At 41.4% G+C, this 26,871-nt stretch overlaps 1 long non-coding RNA gene across 3 annotated transcripts in view; it reads left to right on the top strand.

Annotated features, from left to right (window-relative positions):
* Nucleotides 1-798: 798 nt before the first annotated feature.
* The window catches only part of LOC110272205 (uncharacterized), a 37,697-nt gene continuing 11,624 nt past the window's right edge, over nt 799-26,871 (top strand). Inside the window, exons 1-4 of one of the 3 annotated variants that reach the window (XR_015883468.1) lie at nt 801-1,347; nt 1,489-1,591; nt 4,157-4,257; nt 22,277-25,119. This is a non-coding gene — a long non-coding RNA (uncharacterized LOC110272205). Of the gene's footprint in view, nt 1,348-1,488; nt 1,592-4,156; nt 16,338-22,276; nt 25,120-26,871 lie in introns of those variants that run through there. The other 2 variants (XR_015883467.1, XR_015883466.1) reach the window with 2 other exon arrangements.

The following is a 26,871-nucleotide window of genomic DNA, read 5'->3' on the forward strand; positions in this document are numbered from 1 at the left end:
AAATAAAGTAAAATGAAATTTTGATTTTACCCTAATTTTATCTTTAGATTTAATTTTTTTTAAGTTCAATTTTATTTTATTTGTCTGTTGAAAATTTCTAAACTCTAATCTTATTTGTTTTCTAAAATTCTACACCTGTTTTTACTTGTAATCACTACAACATTTTGGGTCTATGGCCACGTTTTTTTTGGTTACGGTAAAAAATCTATGGTCACAGTTTTTTGCAGTGACAAAAAAAAGCTATGGTCACGGTTTTTAGAAAAAAGGTGACCATAGAGTACCTATGGTCACGATTTTTTAAAAAAGGATGGCCTAAAAGGGTCTATAGTCACGGTTTTTCAAAAAAGGGTGACCTAAAAGGGTCTATGGTCACGGTTTTTTGTGGTGACCTAAAGAGGTCTATGGTCACGGTTTTTTGGAGTGACCTAAAGAGGTCTATGGTCACGGTTTTGGGGGTGACCTAAAGGGGTCTATGGTCACGGTTTTTTACAGTGACTAAAAAGGGTCTATGGTCACGATTTTTCAAAAGGGTGACCTAAAAGGGTCTATGGTCACGGTTTTGGTGAGTGACATAAAAGTATCTATGGTCACGGTTTTAGGGGGTGACCTAAAAGAATCTATGGTCACGGTTTTCCGAAAAAGAGTGACCATAGAGTATCTATGGTCACGGTTATTAAGGGTGGCCTAAAGTACCCTATAACCACGGTTTTTTTAATTTTATTTTTATAGGTATCCCAAAACTGCATCGTTTAATTTCTTCTCTTTAGTTAAAATCTCATTTTTTTCATTTATTTTTATTATCCCTCCCCAAAACCAAAACGTGGCCATTTTCCCTCCCTCCCAAAATCCCCCCTTCCCTCCCAAAATCCCCATTAGTCCCAGCTGGTAACTTAGAAAAAAGAAAAAGAAAAAGAAGAAATCCCTAGCTAGCCATCGAAACCCGTGTGTGGTGGTGCGCCATTTCGTTCTTCTTCTTCTTCTACCTCCTTCGTAGCTCAACTCAGTCTCTCTCCACTACGCCGTTTTCCTTTCTCCCAGCTCCAACCATCGCCGAAGGCAAAAACCCCTCCATCGCGGACCTGAACTCTGTCTCTCTTCACTGCGTGAGCCGAAGGTCGTCGTTGCTTCTTTGCCTCCTCGCGAGGCTTGTTGTTGCTTCCCTATTTTGCATCGTGTGCTGCCGTCACTACTTCACGTCGTGTCTCTGCCTCACCACGAGCTCCCTGTCACCGTGAGCTCACCCTGTGTACTCTTTTCAAGTTCAGCAGAAGCAATAGGGTTTGGGTGCTCGTGTAAATATTTTCAAGTTCAGCAATAGGGTTTTAATACCTTTGATGCTATTAAGTGGTAAGCATATTGGATTGGCAGAAATAGAACTAGGTTTCATTGGCCTAAGTTTGCACAGATCATTTCCTAGTTTTTATAGTTTTAATCAGTTGTACACACATGTAGAAGTTTAATTTGCTTGTATCCACTTGTTGTATTTAGGATGGAGAAAGTTTGGATGAAGCTGCATGTGAGAAGAGAACAAGGGAGGAGACTGGTATTGAAGTGGGAGAAGTTATATATCACAGCTCTTAGCCACGGCCTGGTAAAATATATTCAACATACCTTAGTTTAAGTTTATGCAGGATTGTGTGGTTTATTTTTGCAATCAATAACTACTTATATATGAACTTAAAAAATCTAGAATGTTTATGCCGCCTACCTGTTGGGGAAGTCACTATATATTTGAGTTTATCAAATCACCAGCTGCATCTTGATGTAGTTTCTGCTATGGGTAGTTCTTTGTGTAGAGAGTGGCAGCAAAGTTGTATTACCCTGTCAAAATAATCCACTGTTATGTCACACAAATACAATATAAAAAATAAGATAAAGACTATTTTAACTAAATACTTGCTCTTATCATATTTGACCTTTTTAATATGTTAGAATGTAAATTATAAATCAATGTATCCCTAAATATTATATCTAGATGGCAAAATTACACAGTATATTATGGTGGTAAATGATGATGACTAAAACTTGGCTTTTCATTCCTCCTTGTTTCCCCTGATGTCCTTGTCAGCGAATTTATGGTGACATCATCAGTGATGATAGTTAATTAACCTTGTTCAACAAGAAAGCAAGGCCTCTCACGGATCTCATCAAATTATGCATGCTTGTGTAATGTGATATTGAATTGTTGCTTGTCTTTGTTTAGATGTGCATTTAATTTCTCCTTGCAAGAGTTGCCAATGTTCTTTTGCAGTGCCATTTGATTATGTATTTAATGTTATACAAGATTTTGAAGCTTTGTAATGTGATATTAGTTGTTCACCACAAATCTTATGCCAAGGCCCAAATACAGAAAAAAAAAACTAATTATTTTTTATATGGCTATTTCTTCTATATTTCTCATCCCTTAATTGAAAAAAGTTTTGTGACAGCAAGTGGTAAGCTTTATCCTTTGAGATGTTCCACTAATAATATCATGCCTTCACTTGAATGAATTTTGTTTTAATTTAGTCTGAAACATTCTACTCTAGTATTCACATAAGGCCAAGATATATTGCAATTCATGAATGTAAACTGTTCTGTTATTATACTTGAATTTGTGTTCGGAGATCTATTACTTTTATTATTACATGTTTTGCAGTTTCCATTGTTAGACTGAATAAGATTTTTACTGAGATGTACTTGATCCTTAGAGTGGCATAGTAATTCTTTAATAAAGCAGAGCACCTAATGGAAACAAATATCTTGATATATTAGGTAGTCAATTGATTTTGTAGTAGATTTAGGTTTGAATTCTGATGTTTATTCTATCTGAAATTGGTTTTCCTGTGCTGGTAATGACTTGCCCTGTTCTAATTTAGTTTTATGCTGCTGGTTTAGTGATCTGCCCTGTCCTAAATTACTGAAAGAGCTTCTTCTCTCTACTGTTTATTCTATCTCCTTTTTTTTACCAGTCCGAACCCGACCCATTACTGAAAGAGCTTCTTCTCTCTCGCTTTGCTATCCTTTTCGTTTCTCTATTCTCTTCCTTCATTTTTCGCTTCATCCTCTTCTTCTATCTTCAAACTACCATTACAGCAAGGTTTTCTTCTTTCTTTCTTTCCTTTTTTTACCTTCATAGAAATTTCTCTGCTTCTTGTTTATTGTATTCATCGATGCTTATAGTTAAAATTGTATCCTTATTTGTTTTTTATTCTTTTTCATTTCTATATTCTTTATCTGATGCTATCAATTATAGAAAGTTGTTTATCAATGATCAAGGCTTAGATTGCTCCGAATTGTTTTATTCATTTTACTGATGAATTTTTCATTTTTCATAATGTATTTTTTGAGTGAACATTTTGTTTGACATGCAATTTTACCTGATACAATTTGAGGAATTGCAAATTTATTCGGGTAAGGGTTTGACGGAAAAGTATAGGGTTTAAGGTTGTGGAAGAAATTGGATTGGTATCATAGAAACAAGGAGCACCATTGCTCAGCTTGTGTGTTGCCTTGGAAAAGAAAATAAAAAGAAAATTTGCAATTAGGTGTAGACATGTTGCTATAAATATAATGCTATGTGATTAATTGACTGCTTGTTATGCCAAAATTGAAAACAGTTTGTGTTTTCTATTTTATTTTTGTGAATTTTGACTTTTTATTCTGTGAAGTTTGTGATTTTCAATTTTCTCTTATATATGTGTGTGCCCCTACCTGTGCAACATAGCTTTTAATCCCTTCAATCCGAATTATGTTCATTTGCTTTATGTTTCATCCTTTTAATGTATTAAACAATAACGCGTATGTCATTTTCTTTTATCTATTTTTATAATAACTTTATTAACCTTTTATTTGATTATCAATTATAATAACACAGATCTTATTACATACTCTAATTAACCATAACCCCCTTTTAATGTCAAAATCAAGTGTATAAAAAAATTATTTATTAATAAATTTAAATAAAAATTAAGGTACAATTAATTTTATATAAAACTTAAATTGAAAGACCAATTTTAAAGATTAATGCTCTTTTCAGTGTTAAAAAAATAAAATTAAAAAATATAGTTTTCTTTTTTTAAAATAAAATTTAGAGGCAGGGAATGGAGGTTTAATAATTTAATTCTTCATATAGATTTACCTTCTCTTGAATTTTTTTGTTTTGTTTTGCATACAGGATATTATTTTTGGACTGGTAAAGACAAAAGGAGTTGAGTAGTTGTTGTGGCACAGTGTATAACAACTTCAAATGGCATCTCAAAATGAAGGAACTAAGCAGTAAGTTTATATCATACTTGATATATATTATAATTTGATCTCCTAGTTATTTAGGTAGTGTGTATATGGTAGCTAGATTGTCACTATAATTGACCTATTATACCATGTTTAGTAAGTTCAGATATTTGCATTATTAGGTTTAATCATATTTTGTCAAAAGATTTGATGGATTCACCAAGATTTGAGAACGAGTACATAGTTGGTGTAAATAGTTTTTTAGAGTTTGCCTTCCTAAAGGGAAACCGGTTGGAAAAGAAATCCAATGTCCATGTGCAAAGTGTGGAAACACTTATTGGCGTGAACGAGATGCCGTATATGAGCATCTTATTTTCTATGGGTTTGTCGAAGGTTATAAACGATGGACTAATCATGGGAAATCAGTAATCCCAACAGTAGTAGATACTGACATGGATGATCGAGGCGGCCTTGATGATATTGACGGGTTGCTGCGTGACGCATTCGAAAATATGGCAAATCTTGAGGGGGGAATAGTTGGTTGAATGAAGATGCGAAGAGATTTTATAAGCTAGTAGACGAAGCAGGTCTGGAATTATATCCGAATTGTACATCTGGATTTTCGAGATTATCGTTCATCATTCGTCTTTACCACTTGAAGTGTCTACATGGGTGGAGTAACACATCTTTGACCTCCCTCTTGGAGTTATTGAAAGAAGCTATACCTGATTTGAACATTCCCACGTCTTTTAATAAAGCTAAGAATATGGTTAAAGAGTTGGGTCTTGACTATGAAAAGATTGATGTATGTTCTAATGACTGCATGTTGTATCGAAATGAGTACATAAATGACTCAGTTTGCCGTATCTGTGGAGAGTCTCGATATAATCAGACTCCTACTACGGATGGCAACGAAGAGGACTTTGTGCTTCCAAATAAAGTTTATAAGGTTTCTGCAAAAACCTTAAGATACTTTCCTTTAATACCAAGGCTTAAAAGGCTTTTTATGTGCCCAAACACAGCAGAGGCGTTGAGGTGGCATGATGAGCAGCGTTTGAAAGATGGTTGCATAAGGCACCCTGCTGATGGCCAAGCATGGAAGAACTTGGACAGTTGGAAGCCGGATTTATAAGAACTTGGACAGTTGTAATCGGTGCACATTCGCCACTTCCCATTCTCTGTACTTCTAGTTTTGTTTTCATGATGTATTCTCCATCTTTGCTTTTATTTTCCAGAGCTATGAACAACTAAACCCCTTTCATTGGGTTAGGGAGCTCTGTTGTAATTTGATGGATCAATACTAGTTTTCATTATTCTTCTTCTATCTATTTTCTTGATTTTACTTGAAAGCTTTTGATCTTCATCCAATTGGATAGTTATCTTGGAAAAGAAGCTATTCAAACTTGGATCTCTTCTGAACCTTGAAAGAGGAAGGAAGAGATCATGCTAGAAATGCTTTCTCATGCTGGACCAAATTGGGTTTGGATGGATATGTGACTATAATCCTCTCAATACTTGATTTGGAAAATGCATGTGGTATAATCAGTGACCATACTTCATGTCTTCTCATGAGCAATTGACTAAGGAATTGGCTATTGATCAAGATTTGAGAGATTGAATTACAAGGAATTGTAATTCGATCACTTAAGATTGCCAAGGAGATCAATGAATGCATTGATTGAGGAAGAGATGAAAATGAAATTGATCCGGAGAATGCAACATCTCCTGAGCCCAATGAACTCCCCATTTCTGATCTTACCCATTCTCTTTAGTTTCTGTCATTTACTTTCATGAGCAATTACCCCATTCCCATTTACAATTCTGTAATTTACTTTCCGTCATTTACTTTCAGCTCTTTATTTCTAGCATTTACTTTTTCTGTTATTTACTTTCCCGCCATTTTATTTTCTGCAATTCTCAACTCAAATTCTGATTCGCTCAACTAGAACATTCCTCTAATTAAAGTTGCTTGATCAATCAATCTCTGTGGGATTCGACCTCACTCTATTGTGAGTTTTTACTTGACGATGAAATTCGGTACACTTGCCGAAGGAAATTTGTTACGAGACAAGTTTTTCGTGCATCAGTGTTCCTGAGTAGTGTATGCGACTTAGGAGGTTCCATAGAATTTGTAGGGATAGAGATGAGGAGAAGAATCATGAGTTGGTGTCTCCGGACCCTGAGGAGAGGGTTTGCTTTCCTTCATTGACTCCAGGGGAACGACCCTGACCTGATATGGTTAGGACCTTTTCTTCCTCCGAGATTGATGGATTTTGTAGTGTTTCTTGAATGAGGCCTCTATTATTATCCCCTGGTTTGGTGCTGGCTAGTGCATCAGCTCGGGCATTCTGTTCCTGAGGTATATGTTGGACCTTATATCCCCCGAATTGTCTGAGCTGTTGGTGCTGGCTAGTTTTGAAAGTGCATCAGCTCGGGCATTCTATTCCTGAGGTATATGTCGGACCTCATATCCCCGGAATTGTCTGAGCTGTTCTCTGGTTTTGTCCAGGTATTTTTTCATGGTGGGATCTGTTCATACCCTGGGTCGAGCTATCTGACCCGGGATGTTTAGCGACAAGACAACCGACCTCTTCAGGTCCGACTATCCGACCTCTTCTCAAAGAGCTCGGCCAAACTGACAAGAAAGCCCAGTAAAGGGCCCAAATAGAGGAACACGATCCAAGTCCAAAGGCAGTCCAAGCCTATAGAGATAAAGGTGGTTCCCTTGAAGATAAGCTGACCTCACCCAAAGATAAGATAAAGATAAGATAAGATAACTAACTTATCTTATCTAAGAAGGTCAGCCCACGCTATTATAAATACACTGGAGCACCCAGGTATAACTCATACTCTGATTCTACTAAAAATCTGCTTAATACCCTTGCTAACTTAAGCATCGGAGTCCCTTGCTGGTACCCCCCACCCTCTAGTGAATAAGGATCAGCAGTACAGCCAATCGAACACGACAGCTCCGGCCGCCACTCACCAGCCAGACACGTCAGCACCGACCAGTACGGAAGATCTCGTCCGAGATCGACCTCCAGCTTCAGGTAACCCTCTGAACATTGGCACCATTACCGGGGACCCAGAAGTTACCCCACCACCATGGCGGATGACCATGACAACGACCACGATTCAGATCTAGAGGATAGAGCGCCGCACAAAAATGCGGACACTACACCGAAAGATACCCCGGAATCTAACGAGAACAAAAATTCACCAAATCCGGGAGCAATAGAGGCGCTTCAAAATCGTTTAAAGTAACTTGAAAAAGAAGCCCAACATCAGCGAGAAGCTGGGAAGGATCTACGAAGGAAGATAAGGCGACGCCGAGAATTAGAAGATAAACTTCTAAAACTCGAAGCCGATCTCAAAGCCAAAGCTACTCGATCCACGCCTAAGAACAACTCTCGTAAGGATCAATACCCATTCACTAGGGAGATCATGAAGACCAAAATCCCTAAGGACTTCAAACTTCCGGACATGACTTTGTACGATGGCACTACAGATCCCGGTCATCATCTTAGCAATTTCAGAAGTAGAATGTATCTCACCAACGCCTCAGATGCAGTCCGCTGCAAAGCCTTTCCAACTACTTTAACAAAGAAAGCAATCAGGTGGTTCGACAATCTACCTCCTAGGTCTATCTCAAGCTTCGATGACTTAGCCAAGAAGATTATGGCCAGATTTTTCATCCAGAAAGATAAGGCTAAACACGCCCCAAGTCTATTAGGAATTAAGCAAGGAGATCGGGAAAGCCTTTGGAGTTACATGGAAAGATTCAACAAAACATGCCTGGACATACAAAGCCTACCAACAGAGGCTGCCATTATGGGCCTCATCAATGGCTTGCGAGAGGGACCTTTTAGTCAATTTATATCAAAAAAATACCCTACATCTCTGAACGAAGTGCAAGAACGAGCAGAGAAGTACATCAACATGGAGGAAAACTCTTGACTAGGAGAAACCTTAAAATCTGGATTCACCTATCCCTCCCGGGATAAGGATAAAGAGTCCAAAAAGAAGGAAGATCGACAAGGGGAAAAAATCAAAAAATACCACAATTACACCCCTCTTCGGGTGTCCCTTGTAGATGTCTACAGAGAAGTTTGCCACACTGAAAAAATACCCCCAGCTCGACCACTCAAAGGCAAAAAAGGAGGAGGAAATCAGACTGAATATTGTGAATATCATCGAATCCACGGGCATTGCACCAACGAATGTTTTGACTTAAAAAATGTCATAGAAAAATTAGTAAGAGAGGGAAAATTAGATCGGTACCTGGCCACCCGGGACGATGAACAAAGAAAAAGAAGAAGAGACGAAGATGTCGGACGAATCGCCTCGCACACCAGAAAGACACGTCCACATGATACACGGCAGATTTGCGGGAGGAGGAGTCTCCAAGTCATCTCGCAAAAGATATCTCAAAGAAGTATGTCATGTTAAGGGTAAAGAGGAAGCACTCGACATCCCTGCAATCACTTTCACCAAAGAAGACGCATCTGGTATCATCTTAGGACACGATGATCCCATGGTCATCAGTATTATACTGGCAAACGCAAATCTCCACCGCACACTGATAGACCAAGGGAGCTCCACCAACATCTTGTTTAAAACTGCCTTCGACAAGCTCGGCCTGGAAGAAAAAGAACTTAGAGCATATCTAAATAGTCTGTTCGGACTAGAAGACACCCCAGTTCAACCACTTGGATACATTTCACTACACACTACCTTCGGAAAAGGAAACCAATCTAGAACACTCAAGATAGACTACATCGTGGTCGATGTGAGTTCAGCCTACAATGCCTTAATAGGTCAGACAACATTGAATCAACTCGGCACAATAGTCTCAACTCCACATTTATGCATGAAATTTCCAACTGCAGAAGGGATAGCTACAATAAAAGCAGATCAGAAGATGGCGCACCGTTGTTACAAAGAAAGTCTAAACCTCAGAGGCAGAGGAAAGAAATTCCACACAATCGAACTGGGGGAGTTCAGAGGCGAGAAGAACTCCGCCCACAACCCGAAGGTGAAATAGAGAAAATCCAGATCGGAGACACCCTGGACAAAACAACCAATATTGGTACGATTCCCAGAGGAGACATAAAAGAATTACTCGTACAGTTCTTACGAGATAATGTCGACCTCTTTGCATGGAAAGCTGCAGACATGCCAGGCATAGACCCCAAATTAATGTGCCACAAGTTAGTGGTCTACCCAGGATCTCAAGCAGTACAACAGAGACGGAGAAAGCTCGGACCAGAATGATCCCAAGCTGTGGAAGAGCAGGTACAAGCTCTGTTGAAGGCAGGATTCATAAGAGAAGTCAAGTACCCATTATGGCTAGCTAACGTCGTCTTGGTGAAAAAATCAAACGGGAAGTGGCGAATGTGCACCGACTACACTGATCTCAGCAAAGCCTGCCCAAAAGATCCTTATCCACTCCCAAGTATCGACGCCCTGGTGGATGCCTCCTCTGGATATAAATACCACTCGTTCATGGACGCGTATTCGGGATACAATCAAATCCCAATGCATCCACCCGACCAAGAAAAAACCTCATTTTTAACCCCAAAAGCAAACTACTGCTACATCGTAATGCCTTTTGGTCTTAAAAACACAGGAGCACTTATCAAAGGTTAATGAATAAAGTCTTTTCGGATCATATCGGAAAAATCATGGAAGTCTATGTAGACGACATGTTAATAAAGATACAAAGTGAAGAGACGCTATTGTCTGACCTGACCCAAGTGTTCGACATTATAAGAAGGCATGACATGCGACTCAATCCTGCAAAATGCACCTTCGCAGTAGAAGCTGGTAAATTCCTGGGTTTTATGCTCACACAAAGAGGAATCGAAGCAAATCCGGATAAATACTGGGCCATACTCGACATGAAAAGCCCGACTTACGTCAAAGAAGTGCAACAACTCAATGGGAGATTGGCACCCTTGTCCATATTTCTAGCCAGATCGGCAATAAGATCTCTCCCCTTCTATGCCACTCTAAGGAAAGGAAAAAAGTTTGAATGGACAACGGAGTGCGAGCAAGCCTTCCAAGAGTTTAAAAGATTCCTGGGACAACCACCTATCCTAACTCAGCCACGGAAAGGAGAACCACTCATATTGTACCTCGCGGTAGGAAGTCGAGCAGTAGCCTCAGCACTAGTTCGAGAAGACGACAGTGGGCAACAACCCATATACTTCATCAGTAAAGCATTACAAGGATCTGAGCTGAACTACCAAAAAATAGAAAAATTTGCCTACGCCCTCATACTAACATCTCGACGACTTCATCCATACTTCCAAGCTCACACCATCAGGATTCGGACCAACCAGCCCATAAAGGAGATTTTGCAGAAAACGGACTTAGCAGGTAGAATCTTGCAATAGGCCGTCAAGTTGTCCGAATTTGATCTTTAATACGAAGCTCGGACGGCCATTAAATCACAATACCTGGCCGACTTCATTGCAAAATTTACAGACACCCCGGAAACCCCACAGAATAGAATCTCTATGTGGACGGTTCCTCAAATAAAAATGAAAGTGGCGCGGGTGTGATAATTGAAAGCAACCAAGGGACTCAAATTGAACTCTCCCTCAAATTCGGGTTCCCTGCCTCAAACAATCAAGCAGAATATGAGGCACTATTAGCTGGTTTGAAGCTGGCTAGGGAGGTTGGAGCTCAAAAGCTTACCATCTTCAGTGACTCACAAGTAGTCACTTCACAAATAGCAGGGAGCTTCCAAGCTAAAGACCCCACCATGAAAAAGTACTTGGACAAAACCAGGGAACAGCTTGGACAACTCGGAGAATATGAGGTCCATCATATACCCCGAGAACAGAATGCCCGAGCTGACGCACTCTCAAAGCTAGCCAGCACTAAACCAGGGGGCAACAATAGAAGCCTCATCCAAGAAATACTACAGAGTCCGTCAATCTCGGAAGAAGAAAAAGTCCTAGCTATAACAGGTCAGGATCAAGGATGGATAACTCCCATAATTAACTACCTCAAAACAGAAACACTACCTACAGACGAAAAGGAGGCAAAGAGGTCAAAACGAGAGGCACAACATTACACCATTATAAACAATACTCTATACAAGAGAGGGATTTCAATCCCATTATTAAAATGTGTGCCGACTTCCAACACAAAGGAAGTTCTAGAAGAAGTACACAGTGGCATTTGTGGCAATTATCTCGGAGCGCAAACTCTCACCAAAAAAGTACTCCAAGCAGGATTTTATTGGCCAACTCTACAAAAGGAAGCTACAGAGTTCGTAAAGACATGTCTACCATGCCAGAAACATGCCAACTTTCACATTGCCCACCAGAGGAACTCAGCAGCGTGACCTCACCATGGCCATTTGCAAAATGGGGACTCGACCTTCTCGGACCCTTTCCTCAGGGATCGGGACAAGTTAAATTCCTTATAGTAAGGGTAGACTACTTTACAAAGTGAATCGAGGCAGAACCCCTAGCTAATGCCACTGCAAAAAGAAGTCGAAAATTCTGATATAGGAACATTGTCACAAGGTTTGGGGTTCCATACTCCATCACCACAGACAATGGCACCAAATTCACAAATGCAGGCTTCAGAAAGTTAGTCGCCGACTTGAACATAAAACAACAATTCACTTCCGTAGAACATCCCCAAGCCAATGGACAAGCTGAAGCTGCCAACAAAGTCATATTGGCTGGGATAAAACGGAGATTACAGGACGCAATGGGAGCTTGGGCTGAGGAGCTCCCACAAGTCCTATGGGCATAGCGAGCAATGCCACATTCCACCACAAAAGAATTACCCTTCCGATTAACATATGGAATGAAGGCAATGATCCTGGTAGAGATTGAAGAAGGGTCGCCTAGAGTGGTCCACTATAATGAAGAAGCCAACTCCCAACTTCAAAGGGAAGAACTTGACCTACTCCCGGAAGTCCAAGAAAGATCTCGGATCAGAGAAGAAGCACTAAAGCGTCGAATGGCTTTGAGATATAATCAAAAGGTAGTGCCACAAGGTTTCGCTGAGAATGACCTCATCCTAATCCGAAATGATATCGGAACAACTCGACCTGGAGAAGGAAAACTGGCAGCAAACTGGAAAGGACCCTACCGAGTCGTAGAAGTACTGGGAAAGGGCTACTACAGACTGTCCGAACTCGATGGACGAGAACTTCCTAGGTCATGGCACGCCTGCAACCTAAGAAGGTACTATAGTTAGGGATGATAAAGGATCTTAGGATAAGGCGCACTCTTTTTCCTGAAAAGGTTTTTTAATGAGGCGCCAAGCCAAGACCTATAAATTGCCCAACTTAGAGGGATAAAGCTTCCACATGTATATTTGCATTTTCTTTTGAATAAAATATGTTTAGATATTCTACAAATTCTCAAGCCGCATTAATCTGAAACATTCATCGTCCGATTACAAAGCAACAGATCAGCAGAAAGTGAAAATCGAATTCACTGCACGATCGCGATAAAGACCAACAGAGATGAAAACCAAATCCATCAAAAGGTCGACCAAGCGAGGATTAAACCCAATTTCTACAAATCGGCAAAGATGAAAAAAGAATAATGCAAGAAGTTATCGAAAGTGATCCATAGAAAGGACCTGACGAGGTCTTAATAAAATGGATTGCTAAAAAATAACTTAAAGACTGGCCGACATTAAGAAGTCGGACCAGTCACAATAACCCAAGTTATAAGTAAATCCCTAGAAAGAGGTCTGGCCAGCCCTATAAAAGAGGATTACTATAACTTAGAAGGGCCCGACATGACGAAGTCGGCCCAAAATATAAAAGTTATAGAAGTAATCCCTGAAAGAGACCTGAACAAGGTCCAAGAAAGAGGATTACAAAAATAACTTAGAAGGGCCCGACATGACGAAGTCGGCCCAAAGCATAAAAGTTATATAAGCAATCCCTGAAAGAGACCTGAACAAGGTCCAAGAAAGAGGATTACAAAAATAACTTAGAAAGGCCCGACATGACGAAGTCGGCCCAAAACATAAAAGTTATAGAAGTAATCCCTGAAAGAGACCTGAACAAGGTTCAAGAAAGAGGATTACAAAAATAACTTAGAAGGGCCTGACATGACGAAGTCGGCCCAAAACATAAAAGTTATATAAGTAATCCCTGAAAGAGACCTGAACAAGGTCCAAGAAAGAAGATTACAAAAATAACTTAGAAGAGCCCGACATGACGAAGTTGGCCCAAAGCAAAATAGTTATCGAAGTAATCCCTGAAAGAGACCTGAACAAGGTCCACGAAAGAGAATTACAAAAATAACTTAGAAGGGCCCGACATGACGAAGTCGGCCCAAAACATAAAAGTTATAGAAGTAAATCCCTAAAAGAGACCTGAACAAGGTCCAAAAAAGAGGATTACAAAAATAACTTAGAAAGACCTGACACAACGAAGTCGGCCTCCATAAAATGCTAAAGTTATAAAAAGTAATACCTAGCAAGAGACCTCATAGAAGGTCTAAACAAAGCAGGTTTACTAGAAATAACTTCCGAAGCCTCAAAGGAATCAAAGCCACAAGCAGGAAATACAAAGGCAATCCAAAGAGGTCGAGCAACAAGGCTCCAACACTACCGAAAACCTAAAAAAAAAGGGTACCAAGATAGATAAGGACCGACACGATATTAAAAGCATGAAGTTGTAATAAAAACAAGCTCAAAAAAGGCTACCCAAATCAGCCCCAAGAACTTGGAAGCTATCTTTTGTTTTTCAAAATAAAGTTGCTAAATAAGCAACTGAAAAAGTGTCAACAGTCAGCAACATTACAAAAAGAAAGTTTTAAAAGCCCACAGGCCGGGCTATCTACACAAAACATTTACATAATCAGGGAAGATCCGAAGGCTTCTCGGCAGCACAGGGTGAAGGAGGGCGAGTCTGAAGGGGCATTGCATCCACCGTCCCATCATCCCGATTTAATATCTGACAATCAGGCTCTGGTTCGGGATGACTAACCCCAGCGGGAGGAGCTGAAGATGTTGGCACAACAGTGGCTTTGGCGACCAGCACAGGAAGGGGTTCGACATCATCGTCATCAGGATCGTCAGGGATAATCTTGCCATCGTTTACAACATTATCCAGACTGAAGAGAGTAAGGTTGGCCTCAGGTGCAAGAACTTGAACCTGCTCCTTCAGGTTCTCATAAGCAGCATTTACGCTGCCTACAAGATGACCCTGGAGCTCGGCATAATCAACCCGAGCAGACTCCAACTCCTCCCTAAGACGCATCACCTCCCTGTAGGCCGTAACATAGCTATCCTTGTGCCTCAAAGTTGTGTCTTCAGCCAACTTTACAGAAGCCGCCAAGGCAATAGAACTAGCCTTCTCACCCTCCAACTCTTTCTCTAGCTTGGTCACCTTCACCTCGAGCTCCTCCTTCAAAACTTTCATCCGATCGAACTCTAATTTGGCCTCCTCCATAAAGGCCTTCGTAGCATGAAGAGGAAGATCTTGGGCAGTCCGATATAAGGCCGCCCCCATATGTGCCATCTTGACACTACTCCGAGTTATAAAGTTTAAATGGTGAAGAAGTGACACATCATCCATAGCGAGGGCACCATAAGGACCGATCTGCTGGTCGACAAACCCAATAGCATCGAAGTCAGGGGCATCCAGATTGAAAGGTTCAATAGTTCGAGGTCTTTTGGAAGGTGGAACGACCGGAGGAGAAGATGCAGCAGTAGCAGAAGACTGCGGAGGATCCACTAGACAGACTCGAGGAGTAGGGATCATTCTCCTCAGGCCAAGAGAGCTCGGCACGGACGGTTTCGACGTCACCTGTGAAGATCCTTCCCCATCCGTTTTGGTCGAGATGTTCTGAGCAGCAGCAGCCTTTCTTGCCTTCTTGAAAGCTTTCATCGAGTCATTATTCTTGGCCATCTCTGTAAAATAGAAACCAGCAGTTTTACAGACCAGGAAAAAAGAGGAAAGCAAAGTAAAAATAAGAAGTAATATATATCAAGTAATACCAGTGCAGTTCGAACAAGGGAGGGGTCCCCCAAGGATTTTTTAGTATCTAGATGAGGAGGTTCCCCCCAAAGGTCCTCCAAAACAGTTACAAAAGCCTACTCAATCTCGTCAAGCATTTTTCACGTATATCGGGATGCTACTACATTCTGCTGCCAACACAGAGGGAAAGATGGCCCATCATTCGCTTCCAGAAAAAAGGGGCGAGCTCCCTCAACAGCTCGAATCTTGAGGAAATAATTCTTGAAGTCCCTAAAAGACTCGTCATACATGGTAAAAACCTTATTTCCTTGTGCAGATCTAAAAGAAACCCACGGGGCTTTCTTTTTCGAAGAAATCCCAGGCTTAGTTAAAACAAACAAATAAAGGAAAAGAGTTTGAGAAGGGGTAACATCCAATTCTTGGCAAAGAAGCTGAAAAATCTTAATAAAACCCCAGGAGTTCGGATGAAGCTGGGACGGAGCTACATTACACGACCATAGCAAATCGGTCTCAAAAGAAGTAAAGGGAAAAGTGATGTCCAACTGGCTGAAAAAATAGTCGTAAGCATAAAAGAAAGGGCACTCCCCTTGGGTCGGGACAGGGAAGGAAACCCTCTCCTCGTAGTCAGGTGCCACCAATTCATAATTTCTCTCCTGATCTCTACTCTTGCAGAGACGGTGATGTTTTCTAAACTCTACGCAAAATTCAGAATTGGCTAAAGAAACACACAGCAACACCAGGGAGTCCAACCAATCAGACATCCCCTCGGGAACCTTAGAAGACACCTCGACAATATTTTTGCGAGAAGACATGGCCAACTAGTCCTACAAACAAGAAAAGAAGATCGAATTACTAAAAAATATCTCGGACAAAAGACAAAACAACTCGGCTAGTATGATTCAGACAGCACAAACAACAAAAGGAAAACCCCAGGACCCATACAGAAGGTCCAGGGGCATCCTTTGGAGGCAGTAAGGGAACAAGGATTCAGGAAAACCTACAAAACTAACGTCCCAACAAAACTCACGTCAAAGACAAAGAGAAACCCTTTCTCAAAAAAGCAGCATCCCCAGAAAGCTACAAATCAAACGAAACCGAAGTAGCTACCTTCCAAATTCGCAGTCTCAGCTTATTAGCAAGCAAAATAGAAAAACATATCAAGAAGAAGTCATCAAAGATGCCACCTTTTTTTAGAGAAATAAATTCCTCCAGAAAAAGCAAAATAACACGAAGAAATAGTCGTTATCTTTCACAGAATTCATCAGCAAAAACTATCAGCATGACAAAAAGGAACAATCTTTCGAGAAAACAAGCAGTATGAACCCTAGAATGCAAAGGGACCATTTCAAAAGCAATAGAAATCCCCAAAATAGTAAACAAGCAGGCGCACAGTGATACGGTAAAGATTCAGATTTTCCAAGTCAAGACGTCAAGAGAAAAATTGAAACTCTATCAAAAGCCGAAAGCAAAACGACTAAAGAAGTACAAGGAAAGAAAAACCAACCTGAACAAAGGAGGAAGCTTCGAAGGAGATTGAAGATGGAGATACGGAATCGCACAGAAATCGCCAAATGACGCCGCAACACAAAAAATGCAAAATTCAGGCGAAAACAGAAAGCGAGAGAGTAAAGGGGGAAGTTACAAAAACGAAGAAGAGAAACCATTTTTGTGTGTAAAATTCAAAATAAATGAGCCAAGGGAAATGGAGTACTAAAAAATAATTAATAAAGGTATTAAACCCTCACACGTTCCCAAGAACAGAGCGCTAATACAAAGCGCGCGCTTTTAGAAGAAAACGTTCCACATTCAAAAAGGAAGACTCTACAAAGAAAGAAGTCGACAAATGCTCGAGTTCGGCTTCACCAGAGAAAGATCGAAGTCCTAAAACTAAGACTCGACCTCAAAAAGAAAGACCGAGCTCGAGCAGGGGCACTGTTCATACCCTGGGTCGAGCTATCCGACCCGGGATGTTTAGCGACAAGACGACCGACCTCTTCAGGTCCGACTATCCGACCTCTTCTCAAAGAGCTCGGCCAAACTGCCAAGAAAGCCCAGTAAAGGGCCCAAATAGAAGAACACGACCCAAGTCCAAAGGCAGTCCAACTCTATAGAGATAAAAGCGGTTCCCTTGAAGATAAACTGACCTCACCCAAAGATAAGATAAAGATAAGATAAGATAACTAACTTATCTTATCTAAGAAGGTCAGCCCACCCTATTATAAATACACTGGAGCACCCAGGTATAACTCATATTCTGATTTTACTAAAAATTTGCTTAATACCGTTGCTAACTTAAGCATCAGAGTCCCTTGTAGGTACCCCCTACCCTCTGGTGAAGAAGGATCAGCAGTGCAACCAGTCCAACCAGTTAGACATGATAGCTCCGGCCGCCACTCACCAGCCAGACACGTCAGCACTGACCAGTACGGAAGATCTCGTCTGAGATCGACCTCCAGTTTCAGGTAACCCTCGGAATAGGATCCTTAGCTCAGTAGCTCCCTTCTATTTGTCAGGTAACTATTTGGAATCACTGAAGGTGGTGAGCTTTTGAACTCCTACCTCCTTAGCCAGCCTCAAACCAGCCAGTAATGCTTCGTATTCGGCTTGATTATTTGAAGCAGGAAATTCAAACTTTAGCGAGAGTTCGATTTGGGTTCCCTGATCGCTTTCTATTATCACACCTGCCCTACTCCCGGTTTTGTTTGAGGATCCGTCCACGTAGAGATTCCCCTTTGTGGGAGTTCCCGAGGTGTCATTGTACTCTGCAATGAAGTCGGCCAGATTCTGTGATTTAATGGCTGTTCGAACTTCATATTGAAGATTGAATTTGATAACTCGACTGCCCATTGTAGGATTCTTCCAGCTAAGTCTGTTTTCTGTAGCATGCCTTTTATGGGCTGGTTGGTCCGAACTGTTATAGTGTGAACTTGAAAGTATAGGCAGAGTCGTTGAGAAGTGAGTATGATTGCGTAGGCGAAATTTTCTATCTTTTGATAGTTTAGTTTGGACCTTTGTAGAGCCTTGATGATGAAGTAGACGAGTTGTTGCCCACTTTCGTCTTCTCTGACTAGTGCTGAGGTTATTGCCCGACTTCCCACTGCAAGGTATAATATGAGTTCTTCACTTTCTAGTGGTCGGGTAAGAATGGGTGGTTGCCCCAAGAATTTTTGAAATCTCGGAAGGCTTGTTCACACTCCGTTGTCCTATTCAAACCTCTCTCCCTTCCTTAATATACCTCTTTGAGGTGTTTTTTGCGAGATGATTTAGAGATCCCTCCTCCTGCGAATCCTCCATTTATCATATGAACATGTCTCTCAAGGGTGTGAGGTGGACGTTCAACTCGTCTGACCTCTTCGTTGTGAGGTGGACGTTCAACGCGTCCGACCTCTTCGGTGTGAGGTGGACGTTCAACTCGTCCGACCTCTTCGGTGTGAGGTGGCCGCTCAACTCGTCCGACCTCTTCGGTGTGAGGTGGACATTCAACTCATCCGACCTCTTCGGTGTGAGGTGGATGTTCATCTTTGTCCGACCTCTTCGGTGTGAGGTGGACGTTCAACTTGTCCGACCTCTTCGTCCCTTCTTATTTTTATTGGTTCAACCGCTTTATTGGCAAAGTACCGATCTAATCGCACTTCTCTTCCCAATTTCTCTATGACATTCTTTAGGTCGAAACACTCGTTAGTAGGATGTCCGTAGATTCGGTGGTACTCATAGTATTCTGTCTGATTTCCCCTTCTTTTGATTGGGCGAGGTGGTGGGATCTTCTCAGTGTTGCATATTTCTCGGTAAACATCCACAAGAGACACCCGAAGAGGGGTGTAATTGTGGTATTTTCTAGGCTTCTCACCAGGTTGATCTTCTTTTTTCTTGGTCTCTTTATCCTTGTCTTGTGGTGGGTTAGGAGAATTCAGTTTTTGAGCTGTCTCCCGATCGGGAGTTCTCCTCCATATTGATATATTTTTCCACCCTTTCTTGAACCTCGTTTAAAGATGTTGGGTACTTTTTGGATATTGAGTGGCTGAAAAGTCCTTCTCTTATGCCATTGATGAGTCCCATGATGGCCGCTTCTGTTAGAAGACTTTGTATGTCAAGGCATGCTTTGTTGAATCTTTCCATGTAGCTGCGAAGGCTTTTCCGATCTCCTTGTTTAATTTCCAGCAAGCTTGGAGCATGTTTGGCTTTATCCTTCTGGATGGAGAACTTGGCGAGGAACTTTTTAGCAAGGTCGTCAAAACTTGTGATGGATCTTGGAGGCAAACTGTCGAACCACATTATTGCTATCTTCGTTAGGGTAGTCGGGAAGGCTTTGCATCGAATAGTGTTCGAGGCGTCAGTGAGATACATTTTGCTTCTGAAATTGCTGAGGTGATGGCTTGCATCCGATGTACCGTTGTACGGGGTCATGTCGGGAGCGTTAAAGTCCTTTGGGACTTTAGCTTTCATGATCTCTTTGGTGAATGGGTCTTGATCTTTGTGGGGGCTATCTTCATGACTGGATCGAGCGGTCTTGGTTTTGAGATCGGCTTCGAGCTTTAAGAGCTTGTCCTTTAGCTTTCGATGTCGTCTTGTTTCTCTCCAAAGGTCTCTTTCGGCTTTCCATTGAAGTTCAGTTTCTTGTTCCAGCTGTTTAAGGTGATTCTGTTGCTCATGGATAGCTTCCAAAATTTTTGTGCTTGAAGGTTGCTTATCTCCCCCGTTTTGAGGTGTGTCTTTGGAGGTGGAGTCCGTGTTTTTGTTTGGCGTTCTGTCCACCAAACCAGAGTTATGGTCCTTGTCATGGTCGTCCGTCATGGTGATGGGATGACTTCCAGGTTTCCCGGCAACGGCGTCAATGTTCTGAGGGTTACCTGAAACAAAAGGTCGATCTCGAATGAGATCTACTATGGTAGCCAGAGCTGTCGTGTCCGACTTGTTGGACATAGTGGCCGGAGCTGTCGTGTCTAACCTGGTGGAACTGGTGGCCAGAGCTGTCGTGTCCGACCTGGTGGAACTGGTGGAGCTGGAGATGCTGCTGATCCTTCGTCACCGGAGGGTGGTGGTACCTGCAAGAGACTCTGATGCCTTAAGTTAGCATGGGCTTTAAGCAGGTATTTTGTGTAGAATCAGAGTATCAGTTATACCTGGGTGCTCCAATGTATTTATAATAGTGTGGAGTGACCTTTCTGGAGATAAGATAGTTATCTTATCTTATCTTTGAGTGAAGTCATCTTATCTTTAAGGGGAACCTCCTTTATCTTTCTGGGCTTTGGCTGCCTTTAGATTGGGCTGTGTTCCTTCATTTGGGCCTGCTTTGGACTCCTATGGTGATTTGGCCGATCTCTTTGAGAAGAAGTCGGTAATGGGCCAACCTTTTAAGAGGTCGGTCTTGGGACAACCTTCTAAGAGGTCGGCCAACCTTCTAAGAGGTCGGCCAACCCGGTCCTTTATAGCTCGAACCGATGCATGAACAGCTGGGTTGAGGCATATAAGGCCCAATATGTTAGTGGGGTGTGGCGGTGAAGTGGCTGTGTGGTGCGATGGAGAGTACATCATTGTGCATTTTAAAAGGGCCTCCTTGCTTGCTGCTGCGGGCGACGGTGAAGAGAGGGGCGTGGCTGGTCATGGAGTTCACGAAGGGGTTGATGACACGGTGAACAGCGCCGACGAGGCAGATCTGGGAACAGTACGGAAGTCAGCTGCTAGTGGCGGAGGTGATAATCTCCGCGCTAAACTTGATGGCGTGGAGGGTAGGGAAGAGTGTGAAGCCCCTTATGCACCCGACAAGTAGAATAAAGCCGGAACAGAGATTGGCAGAGGTGCGAAGAATTGTTTGAATAGCACAGCAGAGAAAAACATTCCACCAAGTGTAGTCAATGAGATCCACGCTAGTTTGGACGAGAGTGGTAAGCATCATGTTGGCATATGTCTGATAAGGGGTGATGCAGTGCAAGATTCAGATTTAGAGGATGAAAATACAGTGGTGCAGAAAACTGGGTTGGATGATGAAGGGGCTGTAAGGAACTTAGAAGATTTGTAGGACTCAGAGTAGGATGCAGACGGTGAAACTAATCAAGATGAACACGGAGGAAGTTGGGATAAAGATATGGCTGAAAATAAGGCTGCTTGGGATCTGGCTGTCGAATTAGGAGCTGTTTTATATGACGAGGATGAGGACATTATGGTTATTCTCCAAGCTCAGAATGAAGTATTGGCACAAAAAAGAAGGCAAGCAAAACAGAAAGAGAAAGCAAGAAGGTGCCGTCCTAAAAATCGAAATAAGGTATGTAATAGAGCTTTTAAATGATTTTAGTTCGTGGAATATGAGGAGTTTAGGGGGTGTGGAAAGTGGAAAATGGTAAAAAATTTAAGCGTAAAAATAATGTGAATATGTTAGGATTGATAGAGACAAAGAAGGATATGATTTCTAAGTTTGATGTAGTACAATTCTGGGGTAATGATGTGGTGAGTTTGGAATTTGTGGGATCAGAAGGTGCTTCTGGAGGTTTATTAATAATGTGGGATATTATGATGTTTAGGTTGAGTAATTGTTACAAAGGGGAGAGATGGTTGTGTATAGAAGGCGAATTGACAAACAAAAATTTTATTTGTGCTGGTTGCTTGGTGTATGGTGTGCATACAAGGGAAGAGAAGCTTGCTGTGTGGGAAGAGTTGAATTTTTTATCGGAAATATGTCAGGTTCTTCTTTGCTACATGGGTGTCTTGACGAACGGACTTTTACTAGTAAAGAATTCACAATAAATTCCCATTGCTAGTATAGGTTCTAAACCAACAAAGAATCCTTTCGTACAAAAGTTTGGTTGTCACTAAAGCAAATCCAATAAAAATAAACCGAAGTATTTAAATCTCAGGTCGTGTGATGCCAGGGCATTTTGGCCAGTTTCACTGACCTTTTCTTTACTGTTTTAGGGTAGTTTCATGCATTTTCTTAGGAAATAAGCAAGTTTTGGGTAGAATTTCACTTACATCTTGATTCAAGCAAACATTGTGCACTTTACATGATTTCATGAGATGCATGAATTAAATGACAAATTGGATGATGCATGTCTCATGACTTGGATTAGAACTTTGATGCACTCTACTGCTTGATTTCAGGACAAAGGAACAAAGGAAGAACCACGTTAACAGCCACGTTAGTCTAACTAACGTGACCACTAACGTGGAAAGGGAGCTAGCTTGCAACGTTAATGAGAAAAGTAATCGCCAATAACGTCCTCGAAGCCATCATAGCCCACGTTAAGAGTCACGTTAACTAAGTTAACGTGAACTCTAACGTGGAAGAAGAAAATGAAGCCAACGTTAGTAACACTCACCTTTGTCACTAACGTTGGACCAAGCTCATATTGGCCACGTTTAGTGCCACGTTAACTCAATTAACGTGGACTCTAACATGGGGAAGCAAAAGAATGGCCAACGTTAGTGACACTCACCTTTGTCACTAACGTTGGACTAAGCCACTTTGAGCCACGTTAGTTGCCATGTTAACTTAGTTAACGTGGACTCTAACGTGGAGGGAGCAAAGAATCGCCAACGTTAGTGACATCCACCTTTGTCACTAACGTTGGAATGAGCCACTATGAGCAACGTTAACTCCCACGTTAACTTAGTTAACGTGGAAGCTAACGTGGAGAAAAGAATGATGAGCCAACGTTAGTGACACTCACCTTTGTCACTAACGTTGGAGATGGCTATCACTACCACGTTAGAAGCCACGTTAACATAGTTAACATGAACTCTAACGTAGGAAGTAGGGGCATTTTGGAATGTTAGTGACAAAGGTAAGTGTCACTAACATTCTCGAAGATTTGGCAAGCCTACGTTAAAGGTCACGTTAGCCACACTAACGTGAACTCTAACGTAGGGGGAAGGGAAGACTCTCAACGTTATTGGAAAAGGTAAGTCCCAATAACGTGTGCGAAGGACCAAGAGGCAACGTTAGTTGTCACGTTGGTGCCACTAACGTTGAAGTTAACGTAGATCATCCCTGGGTTAGGAACGTTAGTGAAAAAGGTGATTGTCACTAACGTTCTCGAACCCACACTTTCACTTAACGTTAACGCCACTAACGTCCTAAGCTAAAGTCCCTGCCTGCTTCACACTTTCTCTCTGCAAGTAAAGCTAAGCCCACTGAAGAGGATAACTGCTTCAAACTCAAGATCCAAAGGCCCATATCCAAGACTTGAAGAACCAACTAGAAGATCAGAAGAGTAGTATATATAGAGAGAACTTTGAACTAGAAGAGGGCTTTTGGGGGGCATTATTAGAATTACTCTCTATATTTTACTTTCTCTACACTTCTAGTATAACTTTCAGAATGTACTCTCCATCTTTGCTTTCATTTCCCAGAGCTATGAACAACTAAACCCCTTTCATTGGGTTAGGGAGCTCTGTTGTAATTTGATGGATCAATAATAGTTTTCATTATTCTTCTTCTTTCTTTTCTCTTGATTTTACTAGAAAGCTTTCAATCTTTATCCAATTGAGTAGTTATCTTGGAAAAGAAGCTATTCATACTTGGATCTCTTCTGAACCTTGGAAAAGGGATGAAGAGATCATGCTAGAAATGCTTTCTCATGTTGGACCAAATTGGGGTTTGGGCGGATATGGTGACATATAATTCTCCCAATACTTTGATTTGGAAATACATGTGGTATAATCAGTGATCACACTTCATCTCTTCTCATGAGCAATTAGACCAAGGAATTGGCTATTGATCTTATTAGAGAGATTGAATTACCAAGGAATTGGAATTCAATCACTTAAGATTGCCAAGGAGATCAATAAATGCATTGATTGAGGAAGAGATGAAAATGAACTTGATCCAGAGAATGCAACATCTCCTAAGCCCAATGAATTCCCCATTTCTGATCTTACCCATTCTCTTTACTTTATGCCATTTACTTTCATGCTAAACTTCCCATCCCCATTTAAGATTCTGCAATTTACCTTCCGTCATTTATTTTCTGCAATTTACTTTCCCACCATTTAATTTCCTGCAATTCTCAACCCAATTTCTGCTTAGCTCAACTAGAACATTCTTCCAATTAAAGTTGCTTGACCAATCAATCCCTGTGGGATTCGACCTCACTCTATTGTGAGTTTTTACTTGACGACAATTCGGTATACTTGCCGAGGGAGATTTGTTAAAGGACAAGTTTCCGTGCATCATCGTCTCTTAAGGAATTGCAGGGAGGTGTAGTTATTATTGGTTATGAGATTGTATCTTTTTGAGTTTTTAAAATATGGAACAAGGAATGTAAATAACAAGGAAATTAAATTAATAATTAAGAAAACTCTTAGCAAGGTATGAAAACTGGACGTCCTATCCTAGTTATCCGTATCAATTGTGATGAGAATTGTTCATTGCTCCCACTTGGTTGTTGCCCCATATAAAAGTTCTTCATGTCCCTTCTCGATGGCCATCCTGAAAGAAGAGAAAAAGGAAGAAAAGTAACCCAAAAACAAAGATAGAAAATAAATAAAGTATGGGTGGGTTAATGCCAAATAACGAGGGTCTCAATTACATGGTAGCTACAACATGCAAGGTAGAAAACAGTAGAAGCAGATGGCATATCAATAGTGCAAGAATTGCAACAATGGGGAAGAGATATTAGGTAAGGAAAGACAATATAAATTCATGTCAATGCAAAAGAAACACAGGTGTCATAAAAGATTGGCATTGGCAGATAATTAATATCATCCCACAGTGTAAAACAAGTCACTAAGCACCAAAATAATTCAAGAAAAGATGCAACAGTTGAATAAGAACATGTAACACCAATGGAGAAAGAATAACTTTAGAAAAGAAAATAAAAATAAAAATATGCACAAAATTAAAATGCAATGAATGAAAGTATGCAAATAAATTAAGTAAAATAGAATGAAAGTGAAGAAGGATGAAAAGTTAAAGAGATGAAGAAGAAAAAAGTAAGAAAGAATGAAGAAAGAAGTAGAAAGGAGAGAAGAAAGAAGTAAGAATTTAGAAACAGGGCGCGACGCGTACGCGTGCATCACGCGTGCGCGTGAAAACTGAACCAGCCATGCGACACGTAAGCGTCGCCCACGCGTGCACGTGGGTGGTCTGAAAGTGAAATGACACGCACGCGTCAGGGACGCGTACGCGTGGATGATTTTGTACTGCTAGCACAATTTCATCGCAAGGGCAGCACAACTCTCGGGTCAAACACCCATTTACACCGATTGTCCTATCCATGCGTGCGCGTGCTTGACGCATGCGCGTGGATTTCCTAGGTTGCAAGTGACGTGCACGCGTCATAGATGCGTATGCGTGGCTTGAATTATGCACAGAGCACACCAGCCGCACGATTCCATCACAATTTTCTATTCGTTGGATGGGATAGCAAAATGTGAAATCGACGCCCACGCGTGGCCTACGCGCACGCATGGGTTGCCCCCTTTTTTTATGCAAAATGCAGAATGCAGAATGCAGATGCTGATGCTGACATTATGAATGAACACTAAGAAAAAAATAGAATAAAATAAAACTAAGAATAAAACAAAATAAAATAAAGCTAAGACTGATAAAGAACGATCATACCATGGTGGGTTGTCTTCCACCTAGCACTTTTGGTTTAAGTCCTTAAGTTGGACATTTGATGAGCTCCTTATCATGGAGGCTTGTGCTTGAACTCATCCAGGAATTCCCATCAATGCTTGCAATTCCAATAGCCTCCGGGATCCCAAACTAGGCGCAGAAAGCCTTCAAGCAAGTTAAAGCAAGTGACAAGGCCCCAAGAGTGTTGATTGTTGGAATGAATTCCGGGGTCCCAAACCTTGCTTTTGCACCCGTCTTCTGGTTGATCATCATTTTCCACTTGGGTGGTGAGCAATTGGAATTCTCAATGAAGTACCCAAACGACTTCATATTCCCATTCAATCGAGCTCTACACCAATCCTTGCACTTCAACTTGGAGCGTGCAACCATATTGAACCTTGCAGGACAACTCCTACCACTAACCATCTCCCTCTTACTCTTGTAGCCACAAAGAGCTCTGAGTTGTCCATCCGTCTCAAGCAAAGCATATTCAAGTGAGCTAATTAAGCTTAGAGATGAAAGATTTACCCACTTGAATGAAAGAATGGATGGTGATGGCTTTAAGGGAGAGGTCTCTAACAACCTTGGCAAGGTGATTTCTAGCTCCATTCCCTTGAGCTCTTCCTTGACAACTTCCACCTCTTTGCAAGCTTCTTCAATTTCAACCTCTTCCTCTTGGTAGCTTTCTTCCAATTCAATCTCTTCTTCATTACTTACCAAGGGCATGGGAGGTTGTGCTTCTTCTTCTTTAATCTTCGTCTCTTGATCAACCCCTGTAAAGTCTTCAATCATGGTATGCCTTGGAGGTTGTACACCCTCCTCAACATCAACATCAAACACCTTGGAAGGAGGCTCTATGACTGGACTTTCCCATGGAGGTTCCGCATCTCCCAAGTCTTCAACCACTTTCTTTTCTTCTATAATTTCGGCTTTCTCCACTTGCTCTAGTACAAAATCAGACTCCTCCTTGATGTCTTCCCCTTCATGATAACTTTCCTCAAGGGTCTCTACTCCCTTCACCCTTAGGGCCTCCTCTAGCTTCTTATAAAGTATGAGATCCATTTCGTCCCTAAGACGATCCCTTCTCTCTTGCTCCGTGTCACTAGCATAATTGGGATCGTGTTACTCTTGGATT

The sequence above is a fragment of the Arachis ipaensis genome, chromosome B5, assembly GCF_059453495.1.
Source record: "Arachis ipaensis isolate K30076 ecotype BB chromosome B5, ASM5945349v1, whole genome shotgun sequence".
Classification (NCBI taxonomy): domain Eukaryota; kingdom Viridiplantae; phylum Streptophyta; class Magnoliopsida; order Fabales; family Fabaceae; genus Arachis; species Arachis ipaensis.